This window comes from Vulpes vulpes, chromosome 14, assembly GCF_048418805.1.
Source record: "Vulpes vulpes isolate BD-2025 chromosome 14, VulVul3, whole genome shotgun sequence".
Taxonomy (NCBI): domain Eukaryota; kingdom Metazoa; phylum Chordata; class Mammalia; order Carnivora; family Canidae; genus Vulpes; species Vulpes vulpes.
Genome location: NC_132793.1, coordinates 39,837,762 through 39,858,999, shown reverse-complemented (window position 1 = coordinate 39,858,999; position 21,238 = coordinate 39,837,762). Strand labels below are relative to the sequence as shown.

The window sequence follows — 21,238 nt, the reverse complement described above, 5'->3', positions numbered from 1 at the left end:
ATTCCCTAATAGGAGTCTCATTTATTCTCCACATTTTCCACATTCCTGCAAGTGTTCTCTCTCTGAAGATACACTTTTGATCATGTTGTTCCCTTGCTCAATGACTTTCAACCCTTCCTAGGGAACTTTAACAGTGGAAAGTAGCTTGGACTCCAAGTTCATGGATATACTTATATGCAAAAGTGACTCTGTGTGCATGGTTTTCTTGGGGGGTGTCTTTGAGCTTTCTTTCAGCAGATTCCTAAAGGGGACAGTGCTCCCAAAATAATGAACAAAAAGCAAAATAATAAACCATTTGAAATAAACAGTCAAGATCCAAACTTTTTTCTTTCTTTATTTTGCATCTACACAACCATTTATCATTTAGCCCCTTCCAATCTCCCTCATTCCTTCTCTCTCTACATAGAACCTCAGACCTAGGCTCATGTCATACTTATTTTGCACTATCTCCTATCTTCCTTCTTTGTCTTTGTTCTTTCTATCCTCTATGCCTGTGTTATCTTTTTCCATTTTCTGATGCAGCGAAGTTGAGACTTAATTTAACAATCACTTTCTCAAAGATCACTCCCCACACCCTTATCCTCCTGAGTGACTGAGACTGATCACTCCCTCTGGATCATGTACTTAGCTCCATTCTAGCACTTACCACATTGTATATAATTATGTATTTATGTGTTAGCCTCCTGTGCCATGGACTTTTCATTGGCAGAAACAGAACCTTAATTTATTTTTTCCCTACAGCACTCCAAAAGTGTTCAATGAATTAATTAACAAATGCTGCAACCTATAATAAGACATTGGGGCTGAATAGATTTCAGAATAGTTTGAATTAAACAGTTTTAAGTTCTGAGAAGACTTATGAAAGAAATACAGCATACTTGGGGACTAATATTAGAAAATATGCTGAGTTTTTTTTTTGGAATATAGGTCCTGATGTCAGTTTTATTTTTAAGAGAGAGAGAAAGAGAGAGAGAGAGAACACTCTTGGGGGGAGGGGCAGAGGGAGAAGGAGATAGATACTCTGAGCTCAGAGCCCTGTACAGGGCTCCATCCGAAGACCCTCAGTTCAAGACCTGAGCCAAAGTCAAGAGTTGAATGCTTAACCAACTGAGCCACCCAGGAGTCCCCTGATGTTAGTTTTAAAAGAGCATTATTGAATGATACTTGGCATATTACATATTTATTTATTCTCAGTGAAAAGATTAATTTTCTTAGTCGATTGTCTGATTATCTCTGCTAAACCCAATTCACCAAAAGTAAGCTACTACTAAATGTTACGTAATAACCAAGTCATTGCTACTGCTGACTTGAACAAAATGTAGACATAACTCTAAGAAGGAAACCCCAATTATATGGTATATATGGTGACAAACAATATTTTATTCTTTATAAAAAGGATTACTTTCACCATTAATTTTTGTCTATTTGTCTCTCTTTGATATTATTTTCACTTCCATCCTTTTAGAACAGTGGAAGTACCAGGTAGAAAACACACACACACACAAACACACACACACACTGAAAAACTAGGAGAAAAACAATAATATAGGGAAAGTGAAATGAAGGAAAGAAGTGAGGTGAGGACTAGAAAAGCCCCGAGGAAGAATTTAGAGACAACGGAGTGAGTCAGAAGCTAGGCATATGGGCAGGCAGGATGCCTCTGTGAATAAATGAACTACTGTATCTCATACCCCCTCACAAGGGATGAAAGGGAGACCAGTAGAGAAGCAAAAGCCAGAGTCTGAGGGGGGCGGGGCAAGAAGGCGGAAGAGCAGGGTCCCCAAGTCACCTGTCCCACCAACTTACGTAGATAACTTTCAAATCATCCAAAAAACCTACGAATTCGACTTGAGATTTAAAGAGAGAACAGCTGGAACGCTACAGAGAGAAGAGTTTGCGCTTCTAACAAGGTAGGAAGGCAGAAAAAAAAAAAACAAAGTATCAAGGGGGGAGGGGCCCCGCGAGGAACCAGGCTCAGGCCACAGCGAGAGCCTCGGGGACAGGGAAGCCCAGCCCCGGAGAAGCAGGAACTTTAAAAATCGGCACCGGATTTTTCTGGGACAGAAAGGCGCTCGCAGGGAACTCGGGCAGAACCCCAGGAGGGGCCTGGAGCCCCCGGTCTCCCGGGGTCACTAGCAGAGGAGGTGCGCCCGGGGACAGCCGCCGCACACCGCGGGCTGAGCGCGGTAAAGGGCTGGAGCGCCCGGCGGGGCCCGGGAGCAGCTCAGGAGGGGGCCCTGGGCAGAGGGGGCTGCGCAGCCCGGATCCCAGGGCGCCAGGGGACACAGCCCAGGATCCTATGCTCCCCCCGGGACAGGCAGAGGAGAGGAGGGCCCAAGACAGCGGGGACGCTCCTGCCACCAGGACCCCCGAGCTGTGCAGATCAGCGCCCCTTGCCCTGGAAGCATCCCGGCCAGTGCAGACTGGGAGCTGCGGTAGTTACTGCGGGAGCTGACTCTAGGGCTGGAGAGCTGGCCGCCGCCAGTGTTGTCTGTTGCTCCTGGTGTCACCTTATACCTGTGATGGAGCAGGGCCCTAGGGAACAGAGGCCTCACTGGGTAAAGAGCTCACACTGGCAGGGAGCGGGGCATCACCCCCAGGTGCAGACACCTGAGAATCAGCACAGCAGGCCCCTCCTCGAGAAGACCAGCTGGAAGGACAGGGGAAGAGCAAGTTCTTGACTCAGCAGTGCTGGAAACCTCCAGGGGAAGTAGGGGATTTACGGTATATAGAACCAGAGGATACCCCTCCTTTTTTTTCTTCCTTTTTCCAGTACAACTCATTTTTATATCAGACTGTAAATTTCCTTTTTTTTTCTCTTTTCCCACCTTAACTACAATATTTTACCACCTCTTCATTTTTAAGATTTTACCTTTTTGACTTTCATATTTCTACAATTACAGGTCCTAGATATATTTTCTACTTCTAGATTCCCTTCAACATGCTCAACTTAATTTTGGGAGATATACAAGATATATATATATTTTTTTTTTGCTTTTTTTTTTTTTTTTTTTTTTTTGGTATTTTCTCTGCCTCATTTTGTTCTGCAATGGCAGAAGTTAATACCTTCTATTAGCAATAATTGCATCTCAGATAAACCTCATTGGCTACGATACTGCCACTGCGCAAAGCTAGAAGTTAATACCTTCTAAAACATGACCAGTATGCACCCAGAACCAAGTAGTATACCATGCTGGTTCATTCTGTGAGATTCCTCATTCCCATTCTGCCCCCATCTTTTATCTCGTTTATATTTTGGTGGTCAATGTTGGGGCCCTCTGCAAGTATTTCTGGTTTATATAAATTTGGGACTGAGCATTTTCTAATATACAGAACTTAATATACTCAGAAACAAGAGGATCATCCTCTAGAACCCCTCAGGTACACTACATTCTCCTTCAACTACAACTTCTTCACCACCACCATCTCCCAGTCCCCCATTTTTCTTTTTCTTTTTTCTTCTTTTCTTTCTCTTCTTCTTTGGGATTCCTGACCTTTGATTTTTTACTACTTTGCTTTATTTTATTTTATTTTATTTATTTATTTTTTTTACTACTTTGTTTTAAAATTTGTTTTTCACTTTAGTGGTCCTTTTGTTTTATTTCATTCTGATCTTCATTTTCAATTTCTGGTCTCTGACGTCGGCAGAATCATCCAGGGTGAAATTTACTTAGGTCATGGTTGATATTCTTGACTCAGCCCACTCATACAGCCACTCTGAACTGAGCAAAATGACTAGAAAGAAGAACTCACCACAAAAAAAAGAATCAGAAATAGTACTCACTGCAACAGAGTTAACAGAATTTGGATTACAATTCGATGTCAGAAAGCCAATTCAGAAGCATAATTATAAAGCTAATGGTGGCTCTGGAAAAAAAAGCATAAAAAGTTCAAGAGACTTCATGACTGCAGAATTTAGATATAATCAGGCCAAAATTAAAAATCAATTAAATGAGATGCAATCCAAACTGGAAGTCCTAACGATGAGGGTTAATGAGGTAGAAGAAAGAGTGAGTGACATAGAAGACAAATTGATGGCAAGAAGGAAGCTGAGGAAAAAAGAGAAAAGCAATGAAAAGACCATGAGGAAAGGTTAAGGGAAATAAATGATAGCCTCAGAAGGAAAAAAAATCTGTGTTTACTTGGGGTTCCAAAGAGCGCCAAGAGGGAAAGAGGACCAGAAAGCATATTTGAACAAATCATAGCTGAGAACTTCCCTAATTTGGGAAGGGAAACATTCAGATCCAGGAAATAGAGAGGTCCCCCCCTAAAATCGATAAAAACCATTCAACACCTCAACATTTAATAGTGCAACTTGCAAATTCCAAAGATAAAGTCCTAAAGCAGCAGAAGATAGGAGATCCCTAACTTATATGGGGAGAAATATTAGATTAACAGCAGACCTCTTCACAGAGACCTGGCAGGCCAGAAAGAGGTGGCAGGATATATTCAGGCCCTAAATGAGAAGAACATGCAGCCAAGAGTACTTTATCCAGCAAGGCTCTCATTCAGAATGGAAGGAGACATAAAGAACATCCAAGATAGGCAAAAACTGAAAGAATATGTGACCACCAAACCAGCTCTGCAAGAAATATTAAGGGGAACTCTGTAAAAGAAAGAGGAACCCAAAGAAATAATCCACAAAAACGGACTGAATAGTATGATGACACTAAATTCATATATTTCAATAGTAACTCTGAACGTGAATGGGCTTAATGATCCCATCAAAATACACAGGATTCCAGACTGAATAAAAAAGCAAGACCCATCTATTTGCTGTCTACAAGAGACTCATTTTAGACCTAAGGACACCTATGCCTGAAAATGAAAGGTTGGAGAACCATTTACCATTCAAATGGTCCTCAAAAGAAAGCAGGGGTAGCCATCCTCATATCAGATAAATTAAAGTTTATCCCAAAGACTGTAGTAAGAGATGAAGAAGGACACTATATCATATTTAAAGGATCTATCCAACTAGAGGACCTAACAATCATGAATATTTATGCCCCTAATGTGGGAGCTGCCAAATATATCAATCAATAACCAAAGAAAAGATATACTTAGATAATAATAAACTAATACTGGGAGACTTCAACACCACACTTTCTGCAAATGACAGATCTTCTAAACACAACATCTCCAAAGAAACAAGAGCTTTAAATGATACACTGGACCAGATGGATTTCAGAGATATTTACAGACTTTATATCCAAATGCAACTGAATACACATTCTTCTCAAGTGCACATGGAACTTTCTCCAGAATAGACCACATACTGGGTCACAAATCAGGTCTTAACTGATACCAAAAGATTGGGATCGTCCCCTGCATATTTTCAGAACAAAATGCTTTTGCTTTAAAACTAGACTCAATCACAAGAAGAAATTTGGAAGAAATTCAAACACGTGGAGGTTAAAGAGCATCCTGCTAAAAGATGAAACGGTCAACCAGGAAATTAGAGAAGAATTAAAAAGATTCATGGAAACTAATGAGAATGAAAATACAACCGTTCAAAATCTTTGGGATACAGCAAAAGCAGTCCTCAGAGGGTAATATATTGCAATACAAGCATCCCTCAAAAAATTGGAAATAACTAAATACACAAGCTAACCTTGTACCTAAAGATGCTGGAGAAAGAACAGCAAATAAAACCTACACCAAGCAGAAGAAGAAAGTTAATAAAGATTCGAGCACAACTCAATGAAATAGAGACCAGAAGAAGTGTAGGATAGATCAACAACCCCTAGAGTTGGTTCTTTGAAAGAATTAATAAGATAGATAAACCATTAGCCAGCCTTATTAAAAACAAAAGAGAAAAGAGTCTATTAATAAAATCATGAAGGAAAGAGGAGAAATCACAACCAATACCAGGGAAATACAAATGATTTTTAAAACATATCATTAGCAGCTATACACCAATAAATTAGTTAATCTAGAAGAAATGAATGCATTTCAGGAAAACCACAAACTATCAAAACTGGAACAGGAAGAAATAGAAAACCTAAACAGGCCAATAACCAGAGAGGAAATTGAAGCAGTCATCAAAAACCTCCCAAGACACAAAAGTCCAGGACCAGATGGCTTCCCAGGGAATTTTATCAAATATTAAAGAAGAAACAATACCTATTCTACTAAAGCTGTATTGAAAGATAGAAAGGGATGGAACATTTCCAAACTTGTTCTATGAGGCCAGAATCACCTTAATTCCAAAACCAGACAAAGACCCTACCAAAAAGGAGAATTGTTTTTTTTCCCAAACCCCCCTTTTTTTTCAAAAAGGAGAATTATAGACCAATATCCCTGACGAACACAGATGCAAAAATTCTCAACAAGATACTAGCCAATAGGATCCAACAGTTGGATAATTCACTATGAATTATCCAATTCCCGGGGATTTATCCCCAGAATGCAAGGCTGGTTCAACACTCATAAAGCAATTAATGTGATAGATCATATTAATAAGAAAAAACAAGAACCATATGATCCTCTCAATAGATGCAGAGAAAGCATTTGACAAAATACAGCATCCATTCCTGATCAAAACTCTTCAGAGTGTAGGGATAGAGGGAACATTCCTCAGCATCATAAAAGCCATCTACGAAAAGTCCACAGCAAATATCATTCTCAATGGGGAAACACTGGGAGCCTTTCCCCTAAGATCAGGAACAGGACAGGGATGTCCACTCTCACCATTGCTATTCAACATAGTATTAGAAGTCCTAGCCTCAGTAATCAGGCAACAAAAAGAAATCAAAGACATTCAAATTGGCAAAAAAGAAGTCATGCTCCCTCTTCACAGATGACATGATACTATACATTGAAAACCCAAAAGACTTCACCCCAAGATTGCTAGAACTCATACAGCAATTCGGCTATGTGGCAGGGTACAAAATCAATGCCCAGAAATCAGTGGCATTTCTATACACTAACAATGCGGCTGAAGAAAGAGAAATTAAGGAGTCAATCCCATTTACAATTGCACCCAAAAGGATAAGATACCTTGGAATAAACCTAACCAAAGAGGTAAAGGATCTATACCCTCAAAACCACAGAATACTTCTCAAAGAAATTGAGAAGAACAAAAAGAGTTGGAAAAATATTCCATGCTCATGGATTGGAAGAATTAATATTGTGAAAATGTCTATGCTACCCAGGGCAATGTACATGTTAAACACAATCCCTATCAAAATACTATGGACTTTCTTCAGAGAGTTGTAACAAATAATCTTAAGATTTGTGTGGAATCAGAAAAGACCTCGAATAGCCAGGGGAATATTAAAAAAAAAAAAAAAAAAAAAAAAACACAGCCGGGGGCATCACAATGATGGATTTCAAGCTGTACTACAAAGCTGTGATCATCAAGACAGTGTGGTACTGGCACAAAAACAGACACATAGATCAATGGAACAGAATAGAGAACCCAGAAATGGGCCCTCAACTCTATGGTCAACTAATATTCAACAAAGCAGGAAAGACTATCCACTGGAAAAAAGACAGTGTCTTCAATAAACGGTGCTGGGAAAATTGGACCAGACACATCGTTGTGTCTGTCTTACACCAGACACAACGATGAACTCAAAATGGATGAAAGATCTAAATGTGAGTCAAGAATCCATCAAAATCCTAGAGGAGGACACAGGCAACAACCTTTTTGAACTTGGCCACAGCAACTTCTTGCAAGATACATCTATGAAGGCAAGGGAAACAAAAGCAAAAATGAATTATTGGGACTTCATCAAGATAAAATGTTTCTGCACAGCAAAAGAAACAGTCCACACAACTAAAAGAAAACCTTTGATCTTCTCACTCCTTGCTTACAGAATAAAGTCCAATTCTTTAGAATGGCGCTGATGCCTTGATTATCCAATTTGACCTCACTGTTACTCTTCTCTGCTTTTTCTCAGTTATGCCTGAATATGTGTGCTTTTTCCTGCCTCTCATCTTTCTAAAGGGAATGTTCATGTTCTTCTCTCTGGTATGCCTCTCTACCCTCTGTCCACTTCTTGAAATTCCAATTTCAAGAGCCAGTTTAAAAGACTCAGTTTTAAGTGTCTAAAACAATTTCTTGAATCCATGTCCTTCCAAGAAATGGTTTTCCTTATTTTAAAACCATATATCTCTCTGTGGTATTTCTCCTCTGCAAATGTCACCTCATGGTATGAGTGTTGGGGTTCTCATAATCAGGTGGTAAAAGCTTTAACAATGATAGAACTGTCTCTGCAATTTTTGTTCTCTGTGCTCATGGCTCAAAGCTTGTTCGCATTAAAGATCTAACAGTGTTTGCTTAAGGAATGAATAATGAATGGAACTATTAAATCTCAGCACCCAGCATATTTCCTCTATTTTTGTGTTTATCTGCGTTTATTTTATTTTTTTATCTGAGTTTATTTTTGTGTATGTTATGGAGACTGTTAAACTTGTATATCTTAAACTTCTGACTAGGCCCAAAATGCATAATATATACCACTGAACATTGACTATGTGCCAGATCCTATACTAAATGCTTATATATAATCTCATTTTATTATTTACAATCACCCAGTCTAATTAATAGCTGTTACCATTCCTACTGTAAATGCAAAGTAACCAAGCTAAGAGATTGAATGATTTGCTTAGGGGTCATCCAGTTATTAAATGGCATTACAGATAATTTCAAAGTCCATGACACAGTAAAAAATGATGAATTTAGCTCTATTTTTGTGGAGTTCAACTCCACAGAACCTTCTTTAGTTGTATACACTGACACATAGTATATACTGTGTACATCAGTATATATGTACTAATTTAAATGTATATATGGATATGCACACACAAATGTGTTCTAATTATATTCTGAACATAATATTCTAATCAGGCAGTCATTTATCAAAACAATGTCTCATTTTTAGTTCTCTCATAATAATCATTTTTGTAAGAATAAATTCAGTGAATAATAATAAAATACATTCTGATGTTTCCTATTTTTATATGAATGAGTCACATAAACCACAGAGATTAGAATACAAGTAAAATATAGGAAGAAATCTATGCCTTAGCAAAATTTGACTCTATCCAAAAACACTTTATTGATGCCGAGTTGCAAAATGCATTGAATTTCATTCAAAAGCCAACTTTGTAACCCATTCTGGAGTCTACCCAGAACCTGGTATGTTCTAGAGCTCTAGGGTCATTGGTAGAGGAAGACATGGTATCACAATCCCTCACAAGAGTTCAGTGACTGCCTGTACCACACACTAACTTCTAATTATTCACCAAAATCTCTAACTCACCTCTTACTAAACACTCAATTGGACACTTCCCAGTTTGCCCCGCAGTTTTAGTGTAGCCTTGTGATTATATTCTGATGAAGAGAATGGGAGGGAAAATCATAAGACCTATCATGTATATTCATTCCTACATGCTTTTATCCTTTCTGACGATGGATATCAATCCCAAAAGTAATCATGGAAGCCATACACTGATAGAGGGAGAGCTTCTATCAGCTGGGTTCCTAAATGACTATACCTAGTAGCAGATCTGTCTCCAGCTTCTGCTAACCAGGAACAGCTACCCATGCGGACTGTGATATGAACAATGATCAAGGTTCCACTGTGTTAGTCAAAATTTGAGAGTCATTTATTATAGCATCTAACATCATTCTACTACATATAGCAACCTCTCAATAGACTAAATGCTCCAAGGTTCAGGAATTTTTACTCCTAATAATATATAAGTAAGATTTTTTAAAAATATAAATTTAGAAACCATAACCAAATTATGCTATTGACTACAAACAAATTCAAATATGTATTTAAATTAATTTCAAATACATTAACAGTTTATCCTCATGAGAAGTTGATAAGATTTCTGTGGTCTGCCAAAGTTAACTGTATCATGTCAGTCTTGTCCCTGGTCATTGACTTGTTGATCTATCATCTACTTTTGCCTTCTTTTTTCTAATTTTAAAATATCTTTTTTTTAAATTATTTATTTATTTATGATAGTCACACAGAGAGAGAGAGAGAGGCAGAGACATAGGTAGAGGGAGAAGCAGGCTCCATGCACCGGGAGCCTGACGTGGGATTCGATCCCGGGTCTCCAGGATCATGCCCTGGGCCAAAGGCAGGCGCTAAACGGCTGCGCCACCCAGGGATCCCTAATTTTAAAATATCTTATTAAGTTTTTTTTTTAATTCTAATATAGGTAACAGTGTTACATTAGTTTCAGGTATAGAACATAGTGATTCAATGATTCTATATATTACTCAGTGTCGATCATGGTAAGTGTACTCTTTAATCCTTATCACTCATTTCACCCATCCCCCCACTCACCTTCCCTCTGATAACCATCAGTTTGTTCTCTATATCTAAGTGTCTGTTTCTTGGTTTCTCTCCCTTTTTATTTCCTTTGTTTTGTTTCTTAAATTCTACATGTGAGTGAAACCATATATTATTTGTCCTTCTCTGACTGATTTATTTTACTTAGGATTATACTCTTTAGCTCCATCCATGTTGTCGCAAATGGCAAAATTTCATTATTTTTATAGTTGAATAATATTTATGATATATATATATTAGATATTAAATATATATATACATACACCATACACTCTATCATCTTTCCATCTACCTATCTATTGATATCTATATCTATATCTATATCTATATCTAGATATATATCTGTATCTATCTATATCTATATCTATATCATCTATATCTATATCTATATCTATCTATATACTATCTTTTAGCTTTGTTGATTGTTTCCTTCACTATGTAGAAGTTTTTTATTTGATGTAGTCTATTTTTGCTTTTATTTCCCTTGCCACAAGGAGACATATCTAGAAAAATGCTGTTATAATCAATGTAAGAGAAATTACTGCCTGTGCTCTCTTCTAGGATTTTTATAGTTTCAGGTCTCACATTTAGGCCTTTAATCATTGATCTATTCATTATTTGGTCATATGTTATTTAACCTCCTTGTACTTGTTCTCTTTCCAAATTTTTCTTATGATTGATTTCTAGTTTTGTAGTGTTGTGGTCAGAAAAGACACATGGAATGACTCCAGTGTTTTTGAATTTCTTGAGACTTGTTTTGTGGCCCAATATTTTATCTATTCTGGAGAATGTTCCATGTGCACTTGAGAAGAATGTGTATTCTGCTGTTTTAGGATGGAATGTTCTGAATATGTCTGTTAAATCCATCTGGTCCAATGTGTTATTCAAAGCCACTGTTTCCTTGTTGATTTTCTGTTTCGATGACCTGTCCATTGATGTAAATGGGGTGTAAAATTCACTACTATTTTGTCTTATTTAATTAAGTAAATCTTTTTTTTTTTTTAAGTAAATCTTATTGTAAACCTTCAGATGTGCCCTCTCTTACTTATTTTTTTTTTTTACTGTATGGGTTTGCTGGCAGAAAAGCCAAAAAATGACCTCTTATCTATCTTTATTTTATTTCTTTTGTTATTTTGTACCTAGTATCCTCTATACTTACCTTTCATGTTTCTTTTTCCTCTGTAGCCTTTGAACTTCCATTTATGTACTGAGTTTGATTTTCCTCATGTTGTGCTCATGGTATTCCTTGAGTCCCTCCCAGCTTTTGCTCTCAAAGTTCAACTTTGTTTTTAAACAGGTTTAAAAGCATATACTTCCCTTAAAGTGACTACTGTGGCCTGATGGATGCAACTTCCCTACTTTTTCAGTCTTTCTCAGCCATGTTCTGATCATACTGCCTCTCCTGTCCTTTTAGACATTAGGTTTTTGGCCACTCTGACCACAAACTTACTCTCACTTCCCCCCAGACTGACTTATAGGACTGATTTGACTTTGAGCTCTCTGGAAAAGGTCACTTTTTCACCCTTGTGGTATGGGGAGGGCAAAGGCTAGTTTTCTAAAAGAATGCCACAGGAAGACTATTTGAAAAGAACATTGAACATGGTTTCTCTGATGCCAACTTTGCTTCACTTTGAAATATTCACCCTTTTGCATCAGCAAGACAAGGAACAAAGTGGCTGACCTAATATCTGCTGCCCACCTGCCAAGTTTGGCTTAAAGAATAAATGAAAGTTAAAAGGCAGCTCCTCTCTACTTAAAAACTTAACTCCTAGCCACAAATTTCAAAAACTAAGACAAATAACTACAATTGTGGTTGACTTATGAAATTTTTATTTAAAAAAAAAATCTATTCCTAAACAACTAGAGGTCAATGTTTTACATTACAAACATATAATTATTTTTTACACAAAAGGGCCTTCAATGTTTCCATTGAATTAGAAGATTTTTGCACATGTAAAATGTTAGTTATTCCAGGTATTACAGCTGGCTTTAAAAGAATCTTTCTAGGAACATATCTACCTATCATTGACTGTTTAGGATGAATTTCAGTGTATAAATTTTATACCAATTTTGTGTGAAAGTTTCAACAGATGCTTGAAAATTACATTTTCCATTTCCCATTACATTTCTGAGAGGACCTTTTCCACTTTCTGTAATAGTCAAATGAAGCAAAAGGCAATGAAAACTGATAGACACACAATCCTATAGTAATAAAGTACCTTAAATTTTCAAGATATTCATTACCTTGTGTCAAGGCAAATGAGGCTAGAGAAACTATTCCAAGTGTAGATTCTGGTTTTCTTTCTGATGCACTTTTTAAAAGTCACCTAAACTTACCATGATACTGATTTTCTTTGGATGATTTGAGATTTTTTTTTTTTAACACAAAGGGCATTTTAAACACACCACCTATTATAATCTTATGTTCTTATAACACAAACTCATGTATTTAGATAATCTCCAATACTTGAGCTATAGAGCATTTGAGAAAAAAAATAATGCAGCTACAAATAATAGGTTATAATCTAATATATCACAAAGCTTGTTCAAGGATTTCATACCAACTTTGTTGTTATTGTTGTTGTATTAACTGCAATGACTTAAATACTCCCGCTTTTAAGAGTATTTGGGAGGTTTTCCTGTTTTTAATTTTGTTTCATTGATATGAACTAGAATACATAAAGGAAAGATAAAAAAATGTCATGAACTTTCCTTTTACCAGTTCACTGGAAAACGAAAATAAATGCTTTGCATTAATGAATTACAGGAGCTCCATTTCAGTTTTTAATTTACAAAGAATATCTTTTCTTTTAACAAAGCTGACATACTTTATCTAATACTGAATGGTATCTTCAGAATTTTTTGAATCTGGTAGTATTTAATATACCTAATATAAACAAAAATTAAAACATTTTACATTAAATTATCCTATCTCCCATCAGAGCCCTTAGGAAGAAAGTTGAAAGAACATGATAAAAATATTTGGAATCTAAGTGCTCCTGTTTTTAAAGATGTTCTTTTGACTGCATCCATATATGCAGTAAAATATTTTCTTGCAGGACATCTAACTTATTCATTTAAATAAAGTTTCTATTAAATCTGCCTTCAGGTTATTATACTAGTATTCCACTGATAAAGCAATATTGAAAGAAACCAGAATTGGTCTAAATTTTCTAGTAATTCAGAGCACATCCACAAAGTTCTGGAAGAAACTAGAAAAAGAAGAGCAAACAAAATCCAAAGGAAAGAAAATGAAAGGAATAATACAGATTTTAGCAGAACTAAGCAGAACTATGAAAGAGAAAATAGAATAACAAGAGAAAAACAAATAGAACCAAAAGTGGGTTATTTAAAAAGATATATATTTTTAAATGACAAACTTTTTAGCTAATAGTCACCTAGTAATTCCTTGATTTTTCTCAAATAAACCATTCTGCCATTTTTAGCCCTAAAATTAAGATGTGTACACGTATATAATTTTTGTTGGTCAGCCAATCTACCTATGTATATATTTTTTGGTTAAAAAATTAATGCCACAAAGGACTCAATATTTCAAAAACTCACATTGAAGAAGAAGCCATTTAAGAAAATATTATAGGTTAAATTATGTCCCAAAAGTAGTATGCTGGAATCCTAACCTTGCAGAGGTAATCAAAATAAAATAAGTCATTAGGATGAGTCCTAGTCCAATATGACTGGTGTTCTTACAAAAGAGAGATTTAGAGACAGATGTGCAGACTGGGCACCATGTGAGGATACCATGTGAAAATGAGGACAATGAACAGGGTGATGCTTCCACCAGTCAGAGAATGCCAAGTCGCCAGTAACTCAAGGGGAGAGGTATGGAACAGATTCTTCAGCAGAGCCCTTGGAAGAAACTAACTTGCCAAAATCTTAATCTCAGACTTCTAGCCTTCAGAAGTGTGAAACAATAATTATACTATTTAGCTACTCAGTTTTGCAGCACTTTGTTTTGGCAGTCCTGGCGAACTAACAGAGATCCTCAGGAAATGTTTATTCATTGTGAAAATCAAGGCAAAATAAGCAGAGGGAAAGGATGCTGATTTAAAAATATGGGTTGAGTCATAAGGTGAATATCTGCCTTCTCTTAAACTTGGAAATATCAGGCAAGTGTGCACAAAAGGAAGGTTGACATGCATGTTGAGAACAGTAATTGTGTCTTTGATATAGTAGGAAAAGTCCTGGGATAAAAGGGTACATCTATAACAAAGCATTGGGGTTAAGGATATCAACAATAGCATTCTTTACTTCATATATTTATGGTTATCAAAAAAAAAAAAAAGGAAAGAAAAGGGCACCTGGGTTACTCAGTCAGGTGAGCATTCAACTCTGGGTTTCAGCTCAGATCATAATCTCAGAGTTGTGAGATGGAGCCCCTCACGCTCTGTGCTCAGAGGGGAGTCTGCTCCAGATTCTCTCCTTTTCCTTCCTCTGCCTCTCCCCCTGCTCACACATGTGCTCTCTCTCTCTCTCAAATAAAATAAATAAATAAAATATTTTAAAAAGAGAGAAAAAGGGATGCCTGGGTGGCTCAGTGGTTGAGAGTCTGCTTTTGGCTCAGGGTGTAGTCCTTGGGGTCCCGGGATCAAGTCCCAAATCAGGCTCCTGTCGAGGAGCCTGCTTCTCCCTCTGCCTATGTCTCTGCCTCTGTCTGTGTCTCTCATGAATAAATAAATAAATAAATAATCTTTAAAACAAATAAAAAGAGAGAAAAATAAACTAGAAAATAAAAAGTCATCATTCAATAGAGATTTTTTGCTGTCACCCACCTCTGTTGGTTCCTAACCACTCTTCTTCTCTAGACATCCAGCAACAGAACTCCTTGCCTAACTGGACGACATCTTTCACTGCATAGGCTCTGGTGAAAGAAAGGCTTCACTTCTCATTAAGAAGCTAATGGACCAGGTAACCAAAGAATTGGCACATGGCCTAAACTCAGCCAATCAAAGACTCCCACTTAGAACTTTGAAGCTCTAGAGAATGATAGAACGATGCAAGGACAGCTGATAAATTATCTTTAGCAGGGGATCCCTGGGTGGCGCAGCGGTTTGGCGCCTGCTTTTGGCCCAGGGCGTGATCCTGGAGACCTGGGATCGAATCCCACATCGGGCTCCCGGTGCATGGAGCCTGCTTCTCCCTCTGCCTGTGTCTCTGCCTCTCTCTCTCTCTCTCTCTGTGACTATCATAAATAAATAAAAATTTTTTAAAAAATTATCTTTAGCAGGAAATCCCAGTGCAGCCAAAATCTGGTGCTTTAGTGGAGGCGGAGACAGCAGCGTTGTGCCCTACAAGACTATGACTATGGCTTGAAGTAGGCATCTTACTTCCCTATTGGGGAATCCAGATTCCACTTGGTTCTCCTGCATATCTGCCCAGTGAATACCCTTCCATATTCTTCATTTAAATTAGCCAGAGGCAATTTTTATAGCTTGGAAAGAATTCTGATATGAATCACTAGTTGAAGTTAACTATATAAATTCCATGTGCTGAAACTAAAATCTAGTCTTACTGTTATAAGTAGAAATCACTTTTATTCTGATATCATTATTTATATCTAAACTTCTAATGGGGGGCCATTAAAAATATATTTGTAGGAACATGTTCTGTAGGTAAAATTGACCACAAAAGCACATTACTATAAGATCTGATGGATACAGATTTTTCTTCAATTTTGAAAAAAAAAGTATCATGGTGTGAACCTCAGAATCTAATAAAACTGTAATTATCCCCTTAAAATTCAATTTTGTTAGATGTCTACTTTCAAAAGGAATGCAACACAATCTGACTGTGATTGAAACCCATCTGCAGTCAGTCCACAGAAAGGTATCTGCCTCATATAGCCTTGTTCATCTTGTCAAGCAAAAAAAAAAATCACGTAGTTTTTGCACTCACAGGCCTTCCAATTCTCAAAGTAATATACCAAACAACTCAAGAAGAAAATACAAACCAGGACTCCGTGGTAGTTTATTCTAATGCCATACAGGTGGAGACCTCATCATGGCAGCGTAGGGTCAAAAAAATCTCATTAGGCCATCTGTCTTGCAATATAAACCGAAACCAAATGCCTATCTGCTGCCACCTTTTATTTATTTATTTATAAGCTAACAAGGAACTAGCTACACAATTATAATTACCTGGTCACCGTAGCTGAATCAATGCGGCAGAGTTTTTCTGAGGTGATTAAAGACCTGTTTATCTTGGATAGGTACAAGGTAGAATTCATCATGTGAACTGGCATTTTGCCTGCTGCCATATGGCATCTGTCATTTTCTTTAATGAAGTTTTGCATCAGTTTAAAGAAAGCACCAAATGCCAGATAACTGGTAGAATTACTTTACACAGATCAATGTTTGATGCTGCGTTTTCTGTGGAAACTAACCACTCTAATACATGTAAGGAAAATGTAAGGAAAGCTTTCTGAGGGTCTGGCCCCTCTGGTGACAAAGTATCAGAATAAGTTTCTTTGAATCAGCATATTGAAGAGAAAGCGATGAGTTCATGAACTGGGGCAAACAAATAAACAAACAGGGAAGAAATCTATGAACCTTTCAGAACTATAACTATGCTAGTAACCACAGCAGATTTAGAATTTTTTTAATCCTTTTTTTTTTTTTTTTGGTCTTGAAGAAGGAATTCTACATTAATGAAAAAAAGGCAATGACATGACTATCTTAATTCTAAACAAATACCCCTTTTTAAAAAGATTGATAGCAAGCATGTTCTTTCCATATGGTATTTGTCTAATTGACTTAGCTCATTTTCCATTTTAGTGAGGTAAGTAGTGAGATCCAAGCTTAAATTTACTTGGAAGTGAACTAGTATTTAAAAATATTTGAAAACTCTCCTCCTTTATCTTCCAAGGTTTGAACCCTAAATTTTCTGACCCTTGTTAAAAAACATGTATAAAATATTTCAAACAGAACAGAACTTAATCTAAAGTAAAAAAGTAATCCCTACCAACATTTGACAGATGGTAACATTTTTTCTATTAAGATTTTTCTTAAAAAAAATAAAAAAACAGGGGATCCCTGGGTGGCGCAGCGGTTTGGCGCCTGCCTTTGGCCCAGGGCGCGATCCTGGATACCTGGGATCGAATCCCACATCGGGCTCCCGGTGCATGGAGCCTGCTTCTTCCTCCGCCTGTGTCTCTGCCTCTCTCTTTCTCTGTGACTATCATAAATAAAAAAAATAAAACAATATCTTAAAAAAAAAAATAAAATAAAAATAAAAAAACATTGATGATTCTGGTAAAACTTACCTTCCTTCTCTAGGGTTAAACACTACCCAGAAATCAGTGTGCATTAGTTACACACATGCTCATGTATTTTTGTTCAATTCCATGACCCCTTCTTGTCCCTAGTGCACAGAAGCAATATGCAGCTATATTCTCCTTTCCTCTACCCATTGCTATAGATGTTTGTTATTAGTGCATGACACTTGCATCAAAATTTGGGAGAGTGGACAGTAAGATTCTCTCCATCTCCTACACTTGTACTCTCAACCATCCCTTTTAGACATACTCAGATAGTATCAGAATTCTTATTTCCCAATCCAGAACTACAGAGCAAGGTTGGTGTGGCTGTAGCAATTTCTTAATAAGACAACTATGAATTGCCATATCAATCAACTCTTCTTTTCATAAATTATTTCTCTGTAGCATGCAATATTGTTTGATAGCATTTTACCCACAGTAGAACTTCTTTCAAAGTTGGAGTCAATCATTTCAACCCCTGCCACTTCTTTAGCAACTAGGATTATGTGATATTCTAAATTCTTTGTTATCATTTCAACAATCTTCACAGCATCTTCACCAGGAGTAGATTTCATCTCAAGAAACCATTTTCTTTGCTCATTCAACTCTTCATCTGTCCAAGGTTTATTATGTGATTGTAGCAATTCAATCACATCTTCAGGTCTCCCTTCTAATTCTAATTTTCTTGCTATTTCTACTGCACCTGCATTTACTGCTTCCACCAGAATCTTGAACCCCTCAAAGTCATCCAGGAGGTCTGAAATCAACCTCTTCTACATTCCTGTTCATATTGATATTTTGACCTCTTCCCATGAAAGACAAATGTTCTTAATGGGATCTAGAATGGTAAAACCCTTACACAAGTTTTTCAATTTATTTTTCTCAGATCCATGAGAGGAGTCACTATCTATGTCAGCTATAGTCTTATGAAATGTATTTCTTAAATAACAAAGTTGAAAGACAAACTTATTCCTTGAACCATGGGCTGCAGAATGGATGTTGTGTTAGCCAGCATGAAAACAATATTAATCTCATTGTACATCTCCATCAGAGCTCTTCAGTAACCGGGTGCACTGTCAAAGAACAGTCCTATTTTGAGGGAAACTTTCTTTTCTTGAGCAGTAGGTCTCAACAGGGGGCTTCAAATATTCAGTAAACTATGTTGTAAACAGATGTGCTGTCACCCAGGCTTTGTTGTTCCATTTTGAGAGCACAACAGGCAGTGTAGATCTGGGATCATTCTTAAGGGTCCTAAGATTTTCAGAATTTTCATCTTCAAGTCATAGCTGCATTAGCCCCTAAACAATAAGTCAGTCTGTCATCTGAAGCTTTGAAGTCAGGCATTGACTTCTTTCTAGCTCTGAAAGTCCTGGCATCTTCTTCCAGTAGAGGGCTGTTTCATCTACATCAAAAATCTGTTGTTCAGTGTAGGTAGTTTCAAATTTTGCTTCTGCAGCTTCTTTGCCCCTCAAAGCCTTCATAGAATTAAAGAGAGTTAGGGCCTTCCTCTAGATTAGACTGTAGCTCGAGGGAATGTTGTGGCTGGTTTGCTCTCTGATACAGACCACTAAAACATTCTCCATATCAGCAGTAAGGCTGTTTGCTTTCTTATTGTACCTGTGTTCACTGAAGTAGCACTTTGATTTCCTCCAAAAACCTTTCCATTGCATTCCATACCTTGGCTTTTTGGCACAGGGGGTGCCTAGCTTTTAGCCTGTCTCAGATTTTTGACATGCCTTCCTCACTAAGCTTAATCATTTCTAGTTTTTAATTTAAAATGAGAGACATATGACTCTTCCTTTCATTTGGACACACAGAGGCCTCTGTAAGGTTATTAATTAGCCTAATTTCAATATTGTTGTGTTTCAAAGAATAGGGAAGGCTGAGGAGAGAGAAAGAAATGGGGCAATGAATGGTTGATAGAGAAATCAAAACACACAACATTTATGGAGTAAGTTTGCTATCTTATATGGTCATAGTTAATGGTACCTCCAAATAATTACAATAGTAACCTCAAAGATTACTGATCAGAGATCACCATATCAAATTTGATAATGAAAATAGATTGAAATATTGTGAGAATTACCAAAAGGTATCGGGCATGTATTATCTACAGATTTCATTTGGTCACTAATTTTAAGGCCATCACTTATTTTTGTTTTATACTATTCTTACCTTGCTATTGAATTTGTCACATACATCTGTCTTCCCTCCCTGAAAGGGTTGTAAAGTTTTTGAAAGCCAGAACTTCTAGCAATATAAGCACTATTCTCTGATCACTTTCTATTATTATCCTTCTGTAACTGAGTGAGGCTTACCCCTAAGAGAGCAAGAGTAGGTACTATGAACATAGAAGATTAAACCAACAGATGTTTACTGTATACCTATTATGTACAGGACATAGCCAGGTAATAAAAATACCTTAGAGGAGTAGAAGTTCTGGCTGTTATATTCAAAGAGTTCACTATTTTGTTAGGGAAGCCATGCATACACAACAAACAAGTTAAACCTTGTGTATACTTTGAGAAGAATATGTGATTTCTATTAAATTGCCAAGATGTAATAAAACAAGGTACTGATACCTTTGCTCCGTAGTCAGTGTACAATGCAATAGCCTAAAATAAGTTAACAATTTTCTAAAACACTTATCTGTATCCTTGGATGTTTTATTCACAGATTACATGTGAGGATAATTAAAACAAATGCCAGTTTTGGAATATTTGGAGCAGATCAAATCACTGAAAATCTTCCAAGTGTTTAATAACAAAATTCCCAAAAGGATTCATTAAAATTGTACCATCAGTAAACATCTGAGTATGAGTTTTTAGTTCAGTTTGATGGCAGAAAAGAAGAAGAAGAAGAAGAAGAAGAAGAAGAAGAAGAAGAAGAAGAAGAAGAAGAAGAAGGAGGAGGAGGAGGAGGAGGAGGAGGAGGAGGAGGAGGAGGAAAAGAAGAAGGGAAAGAAGGAGGAGGAGGAGGAGGAGGAAGAGGGGGAGGAGGAAGAGGGGGAGGAGGAGAGTGAGAAAATCACTTTCTGTCCAATCAAGGTCTCATTTCCAACACACCACTCAAGCTGCTGCCAGCCCAATCCACCTGTGACCTCAATATTGCTAAATCCAGTGGTCATTCTCAATCTTCTGCTTATTTTATCTTCCAACAATATTTGACACCATGGTCACCCACTTCTCAAAATACTTTTTTTCATCAAGGCAGACCAAACCCTGTCTTGGTTTTCTTCTGCATCACTGGCCATTTCTTCTTGGTCGCTCTATCTAATTCTTACACCTTACTTTGACCTCTTAATGGTAAAATACCTCAGGGCTCAGACCTACATCTTCTTTTCTGTCTATTCTTATTCATTTGGTGTTATCAATCTTCAATAATTTAAATACCAATACTTGTTAACAATGCTCACATTCTGTCTTCTCTCCCGACTACGTTTCTCCTGACTCATATGTCCTGACGTCTACATATCCTACAGTTGGATGTTTAATTCTCTCCAAAAACTTGACATGTCCATAGTTGAATTCCTAATCCAAGCTTGAAAATCTGCTCATCCTGTGGCCATAATCTGTATTGGCTGATAGCAGATCCATTCTTTCAGACATTCAGACCAAAATCTTTGGATTTGTCCTCAACTTCTCTCTGC

At 37.1% G+C, this 21,238-nt stretch overlaps 1 protein-coding gene and 1 pseudogene across 8 annotated transcripts in view; both read right to left on the bottom strand.

Annotated features, from left to right (window-relative positions):
* The window catches only part of MACROD2 (mono-ADP ribosylhydrolase 2), a 1,918,082-nt gene that overhangs the window by 1,053,665 nt on the left and 843,179 nt on the right, over positions 1–21,238 (bottom strand). The window lies entirely within an intron of this gene.
* LOC140595559 (U4 spliceosomal RNA) lies at positions 3,067–3,133 on the bottom strand (annotated as a pseudogene).